At 29.5% G+C, this 6,956-nt stretch overlaps 1 long non-coding RNA gene across 1 annotated transcript; it reads right to left on the minus strand.

Moving 5' to 3' along the window:
* Positions 1-6,069: 6,069 nt before the first annotated feature.
* On the minus strand, positions 6,070-6,956 carry LOC109147907. Its single transcript, XR_002048726.1, has 2 exons — positions 6,670-6,956; positions 6,070-6,282 (listed from the first exon to the last, which is right to left on the minus strand). It is a non-coding gene; the product is annotated as an uncharacterized LOC109147907 (long non-coding RNA).

A 6,956-nucleotide genomic window follows, 5' to 3' on the forward strand; every position in this document is an offset into this window, starting at 1 on the left:
GTACGTACTTGAGATGCCGGTCGGCCAGGCCGGTTTGCTTAGTCCAGTGGTGGGATGCGCCCCCCTCATCTCATAAGCTTCGTATGAGGGACAATTCTAACTAAGTTGGTCCAATAATTTATTTAATAACTATAATGTTCTAAATTTGACTAAGCTCCTTGTGAGAATTGTCTATATATAGATCTTCCTAATTTGAGTCAGTCAACTAAGGACAACTTAGAATGGTTTGCCTCCTTATGGTAGTCCTTTGTAGGCTAGGGTCACAAGACGGACTTCACTCAAAGTACATGCACCTTCAGGTAGCAATTGCAAAATTTTCTATAAATTAGAGTTGCATTATACTTGTCTCATCCTTAACACCCTTGGCTTGGGTGTAGATGGGATGGTGTCAATAGGTTCTTTCTTCTTAACTAGAGGTTTTATGTTCAAGGCCAGTGAATGTGCAATGCCCAGAAGTCTTAGGTTCGAGTCGGGTCCTCCCCAACACCAACACTTCTTTTTGGTAAAGATCTATCTTCAATTTTTATTTTTATTTTTATTTTGGAACATTTAAAATATACTATCCAGATATCATTAAAAAAACAAGCTATTTATTTTTATTGACAACTTGTGAATTTGCTCACCTACCAAAAGTTAATAAAAAAATTACACACAAAAAAGTTATGTAATACCAATAGTGATGGGATAAACAATATTAAATATTATAAAATAATTTTTATATGAGAATGTAGTATAATGGAAAGTGTAATGGAGTCAAGTCAAGCTTAAATAGTCAATGCTTGAAACTTAGCTCTATTAAAAAAAAAAAAAAAAAATCAATGCTCAAACATCTTAAGTTCAACACATGGTTTTGATTTTTTTTTTTTTTTTTTATAATTCTAGTACAACTCAAATAGCTTTTTTACACAAAATATAAAATGTGCACCTTTTAATCAAATATTATAGTTATATTTATTATAGGCTTTCCAATGGTGTGTTCCCGGCATGCCCCATCGTCCCTGGCTAGTCTATTCTGCGAGACGAGACGCCCTCCCATCGCCGAGTATGTATGTTCAACTTAGGAGAATATTAGTCCAATGATAAATCCCTCAAAGTGATTTGGTTGTTGTGAGCTCTTTCAGCTTAAGGAGCAGATCAAGTTCATTTGCCTTCAAACATCTTATCCACACTATTGCACTAGATGCTCAATCAAATTGGTTCTCATGTTTCTTTAATGCTTTTGGGGGAACATTGGTATCAATATGAGAAATTCACCATGAGGACCTGGACTAAGAATCATGTGGATTGCTCTATCGTACTTAGCTATCTTATGTGAAACTGAATTAGTTTGTTCTGTATTCTTGTTGAAACACACAAGTCTACTCATTGTTTATGAAAACATTGATCTAAAATTACAAATTTAATTAATCTCATAAACTATTCTAGTCAAATATTAAAATGTTCAAATTTAACTTGACTTTTTGTTTGAATTATTTAAATTCGAGATGACTTCAACAATAGCTACTTTTATCGAATTCAAAATTCATTCGATGAAAACTATAATATGATTCATCGTCATTCGTACCTCAAAGCCCTCTGAATTAAACAGATTTTTAATCCTAAAATTAAGAAGGAAATTAATGATATATTACGTCAAAAAAGTTAGTACACAGGAAAAAATGACGCAAAGATTTCGAAGATCGCAAATCAAATCAGAAATTTAGAAGACGGGAGATCTTCTTTGTACTCCAACATACAGCGCCCAATCAGGACCGTACACGTCACTCGCCGTTAACGGCCTTTCAGTCACTGCAACTTACAGTATCAGCTGCGTCAGCTGGTCCGTCCTTTTTGGCCCACAACCAACTTGGGCTGTCAGCTGTGGATAATTTACTGTGCATGCAATTTGGGATTAGAATATACAATTCTATATATATATATATATATATATATATATATATATATATATATATATATATACATTATTTGAACTAAATTTTTGTATCGAATATTTTACAAAAAAAAGGAAAAAAAATGAGAAGTGACATGTTGCAAGTATTTCAACTTCTTTGACATTTATTATTATTACTTGCCTTTCATATGCGCGATGTGCAAAAATATATGCCCAATATTAATATTTAATATTAAAATCTTAGTTATATATATATATATATATATATATATATATATATATATATATATATATAATTGTAGAATTCATATTAATATTAATGAAGTAAGAATTATAGAAATAATATATTACTAAATATAACTATGGTAACATTTAATTAAATCTAAATAAAATCAAATTTACCAATTGAAGAATGTAGAAAAAGGATATTATGTATGCATATGCATGGTAATAATAATGTGAAAGATAACAGAAGTTATAACGGCAGGGATATTTTTGTCCAAAAAATTATGTAGTACAACAATTATAGCATAAGGTACAAAAAAAAAAGTTAACAGAAAAAACGGACATAAAATCAAGGACATAACCTGGATTGAAGCTTATTATGTTTTTATATTATTATTATTATTATTGTTATTATTATTATTATTATATTTTGTATAAAAGTATTTATGTTTTTGAAAACATATTCTATTATGGGTTACCTGATTGAGTTAGTGAGTTTGACTAGTTGATAATATTAGCTAATTGTAGAAAAATGTTTGGTGAATGAACTTTTAGTTTATAGCTAATTACATTCAAATGACTTTCTCAAAAAGTTTGCTACTTTAAACTATTTTTTGAATTCTAGTGTTTTGGAGTAATAAATTGTTACAAAAAGTTAATTAATCAAACACTTATATTGGTTGTTTAACCAAATCAAACAACTAATAGTGATCAAATAAACTAAAATTGACTGATAAACTAACTATGTTAGTATCCATTTTATTTTTTGAAAGAGTTGAAGGCATGCAGCTCCCGGCAGAGGCATGATTGTTTCTGAGAGATGATGCGGAGCCCAAAAGAAATGTAGATGTGGATGCTTGCAGCAGCTAGTGCAAGGGCAGGACAAGAAAAAAAAAAAAAAGAAGTTATGATTTCTAAATTTTTTAACAAATAAATTTTAAAAATGACACATCGAATGCCAAATCATACTTAAATGGAAAAGTCAACATATTATCTTATACTAACCTCATCCCAGAAATTTTACTACTTACTAAATGATGTGGCAAGAAATAGATTTTTTTTTTTTTTTTTTTTTTTTTTTTTTTGGTTTTAAGCATACGTGGATTGCAAATTGGCAAACTTAGCAAACTTGTTAAGCTGTGATGCGGCAGCTAGCAGTACTTTTGTTATTTTTTTTTATTTTAATTATTTCTTTTAATATTGTTTTATTATTATATTTTTAATATAATATGAAAGTGAGACCCATTTTAGAAAGTAGAAGAGATTTGCAGGAATAATGATAGCCTTATGTTTACTAATTTTTTAGTTTAATTGCACGGTTTTAATTTGTTTGCCAGACCAATTATAATTTTTTAATTGAGCGATCTAATTATACTATCGCGTATAATTTCACAAATTATTATGTTGATCAAGGTCCAAATGTTCACAATTTACCTTTTAGAAATTCACAATTTGTATATTACGAAGACACAACGTTAACATATATGTAATTGATTACCTTGTTTAGTATTAAAAGATTATTTTGTATTGTATTCACAAATTCTCTTTTACAGTTGTTATGTGTTTTGACTTAGAAACACAATTTATATTCTAAAAGTTCATGAATCCAATACTAAATATACACAATTTGCAAGGTGGACCCTGGTCCATGGTATAACAACTCGTATAATTCGATGACTTATTTGACACTTACTATTAACATTAATTGGTAGGGTTGAGGGTTGATGTGCATTTGAGTGGGAATGCAGTTTCATTTTATATACACTGCAGTTTCACTACAACACAACTACAATATCATTTCGATATAACGACAGTTTCATTGGATAATATACACTCAAATATATAAAATTATTCTTCAGTTTCATTTTATATACACCGTAGCTTCATTATAACACAACTACAGTATCATTTCAATATAATTATAGTTTCATTGAACAATATACACTCAAATATGTGAAACTATTACAATACAACTACAATATCATTTCTATTTGAAAATATACACTCAAGATATAAGACATATTATTCAGTTTCATTTTATACATACTGCAGTTTCATTTCAACACAACTAAAGTATCATTTCAATTCAATTACAGCTTCATTTGATAATATAAACACAATATGCAAGACAGTTTCATTTTAAATACACTGTAATTTCATTTTGTTATTAACACACAAAAAATACATGCTCTGTTAAAATGTAACGGCGGTCGTTTCTCTACTCAAAGAAACGGTGCCGTTTTCATACCATCGTCCACAGTATAACAACCCTAACTGTAGGAGACATCTTTAAGTCCGTACCATACTCAGACTAATCTCGTTCACACCAGCTCGACTCATTTAAGAGGCAAAATACAAAAAGAGTTCAAACTTCAAACCTCTCTTAAGGGACAAGAATCCACAACTACTCACGCCAAGCAATTGGTTGGTGGGAATGGTGTTTGTATGGCCCCACGATGTCGCTCTCACCTACCGACATGACAATGACGGTGTGGAATGTAAAGATCTTTGGGGCTGATTAATCATATTTGGGCCCATACCCATATCTAACTCGGGCCATATTTACTCTCCCAATATGTGTATTTATTATTTTTGTAATAATAATAAAGAGGCACGATATTTTGTCATGAAAAAGTGGAGGGCTTACAGTTATTATGTTCACGTTCCCCCTGCATCCCTTTATGGGATTTTTTTTTTTTTCTCATATTCCATAATTTGTGTCACACATTTGCATGGGCCGAAATAAAGTTCATCATATACGGATTCCATATTTTTCTTTCTATCAATACCTCTAAAGATTATATTATTACTATTATTACTAGTAAATTATTCGTGCGATAATTTTTTTATTTATTTAAATAATAAAATTTAAAATTAAATTATAAACACTTTTAATATTTTATTAAAAGTGTAAAAACATTGTTATAAAATGAGAGAAAATGACTTATCAATTACTAATACTAACCTGGAGCTTGGACTACATTATTATCTTAATTAGCATGAATTCATTGATTCTTTAATTCCTTAAATCCTTATTAGTATAATATTAAAGGAAGGAAAACGTGTATTAGGAAAAGTATAAAAGTAGTATTAAAAGAAGAGAAAATGACTTATTTATACTAATACTAACAAAGTAATTAAAATCTCAACCAAATTCGGTAGCCAAAGATGGAAACCAAAATATTTTGGACACTTGTTTAAGCATAGCATTAGAATTATAATCGGAATAAAAAACTTACTAAAATTCATTTATTTCCAAATTAATTTAAAAAGAAAATTTTTTAAATTTGTTAAGAAAGAATTACTTTTTCACGAAATTACAAATTTGAGACTCCCAATAATTTACAATTTAATGGGATATATATGAGAAGAAAAGTTACACATATGAGGACAAAATAACCCTAGCTTCTTAGTCCTATCTGAATTCCTTAAATCCTTAATCTAATAAGGGATACAATGAAGATGCGATGATATAATTGTTGAGCACATAAAATATATATATATATATATATATATATATAAACATAAATATGCAATTCATGCTTCAATTTGATATCAAGATATGGTGATATAATTTTTGAAATGTATGAATTAATTCCGGAATATATATGAAATTAATTCCTTATAATGAGAAACATAAAAAATCTTACATAATTCTGTCACAGAAAATCTTGCTTCCTTCAAGCTTGTGTATGTGTTATGTTCAATCACCATATATCTATTGATTGTACGTGTATTACTCACTCAGATCAACGCTGTTGAATACATCAAAAAGGGTTTTGATTGTAATTTGCATGTGATTAAAATTCAAAGAATATATGTTTTTAGTTTATCTTTCTTTAATTTGTCAAATTACAAGAAAAGAAAAAGTCGTAAATAAATATAATAGTGTAACAAATTAACATGACATTAAACACCATTATATTATTATTTTCAGAGCGCAGAATTTAATGTAAAAGGCACAGCCAACAAAAAGGTATCCATCTCATTTCATGGTACTTTCTAGCCCTAGCTAGGGATAAAGAAACATTATTAATAAATTATGTATCAAAAAGAAAAGGAAAAAAAGAATTAATAGAGAGGGACATCGGCTGTATGGATGATATATGTGAGTACCAATGCCAACAGCATCAGCGCGCATGCAACCCCTTGATCAATTGTTGCCCCTGTTCATTATCCAATAATCCATTCTTATTTAATAATACTTTTTTCAAATCTAATATATATATATATATATATATATATATATTAGATTTGTATAATCAAATATGACAGCATCTTTCTTATGAGATGGTGAAACACAACATGAATGCACGCAGTCTATTATAAGATAGATAGATACTAGAGTGTGTGCAATTCGTCCAACATGAATGTGCACAATTTAATGTGTGTATTCTTGTAGTAGATAGTGTGCATTCATGATCTGTCTTACCGTCTCATCTGGAACATTAGCATATATATATATATATATATATATATATATATATATATATATAATCTTTAAGATGGAGGTAAATAAGACATTAAAACATATATAATTGTGGTGAGCTGACCGTTGGTGGCGGGAGCGTGGGCAGGAGGCAAATCATTAGCATGAGCGACACCGGTAACGGCGGCTATAACAACAGCCAATGTTGCAATAAAAAACAACCCCATCTTCTTAGAAATCAATGCCATATTTGTTTGGTTTTTTGAAACTCTTATAATCTGCAGCAGCCTCCTCAGGAATGGAACCTCCAAGGAAAGCCGCAGCTGCCTACAGAAAGAGTATCAAAAAATTCAAATTATTATTATATATTAAAATATGATTTAGAAGATGAAGCAATTAATTAAGTTGATG

The sequence above is a fragment of the Ipomoea nil genome, unplaced genomic scaffold (assembly GCF_001879475.1).
Source record: "Ipomoea nil cultivar Tokyo-kokei standard unplaced genomic scaffold, Asagao_1.1 scaffold2036, whole genome shotgun sequence".
NCBI classification, from domain to species: domain Eukaryota; kingdom Viridiplantae; phylum Streptophyta; class Magnoliopsida; order Solanales; family Convolvulaceae; genus Ipomoea; species Ipomoea nil.